The sequence below is a fragment of the Callithrix jacchus genome, chromosome 2 (genome assembly GCF_049354715.1).
Source record: "Callithrix jacchus isolate 240 chromosome 2, calJac240_pri, whole genome shotgun sequence".
In the NCBI taxonomy this organism is placed as follows: domain Eukaryota; kingdom Metazoa; phylum Chordata; class Mammalia; order Primates; family Cebidae; genus Callithrix; species Callithrix jacchus.
This window is the reverse complement of record NC_133503.1, coordinates 78,412,104-78,412,637: the sequence shown is the minus strand read 5'-3', so window position 1 is coordinate 78,412,637 and position 534 is coordinate 78,412,104. Positions and strand designations below refer to the sequence as shown.

At 43.3% G+C, this 534-nt stretch overlaps 1 non-coding gene across 1 annotated transcript; it reads right to left on the bottom strand.

Annotated features, from left to right (window-relative positions):
- LOC118151918 (U7 small nuclear RNA) lies at positions 1–60 on the bottom strand. The gene has a single exon (XR_004740311.1). It is a non-coding gene; the product is annotated as a U7 small nuclear RNA (small nuclear RNA).
- Between the last annotated feature and the right edge of the window lie 474 nt (positions 61–534).

Here is a 534-nt window from a genome sequence, read left to right as displayed (position 1 = left end):
TGGGTTTCTGCTAAAAAACTGAAAATCTGCTAGACAAATTCGAAAAGAGCTGTAACATTACATCATGTCTTTTTAAAAATTTTTTATTGCATTTTAGGTTTTGGGGTACATGTGCAGAACATGCAAGACAGTTGCATAGGTACACACATGGCAGTGTGTTTTGCTTCCTTTCTCCCCTTCACCCACATTTGGCATTTCTCCCCAGGCTATCCCTCCCCAGCTCCCCCCACACTGGCCCTCTCCATTTCCCCCCAATGGACCCCAGTGTTTAGTACACCCCTCCCTGTATCCATGTGTTCTCATTTTTCACCACCCGCCTATGACTGAGAGTATGCGGTATTTCATTTTCCGTTCTTTTGTCAGTTTGCTGAGAATGATGCTCTCCAGATTAATCCATGTCCCTACAAACGACACAAACTCATCATTTCTGATTGCTGCATAATATTCCATAGTGTACATGTGCCACATTTTCCCAATCCAGTCTATCATCAATGGGCATTTGGGTTGGTTCCAGGTCTTTCCTATTGTAAACAG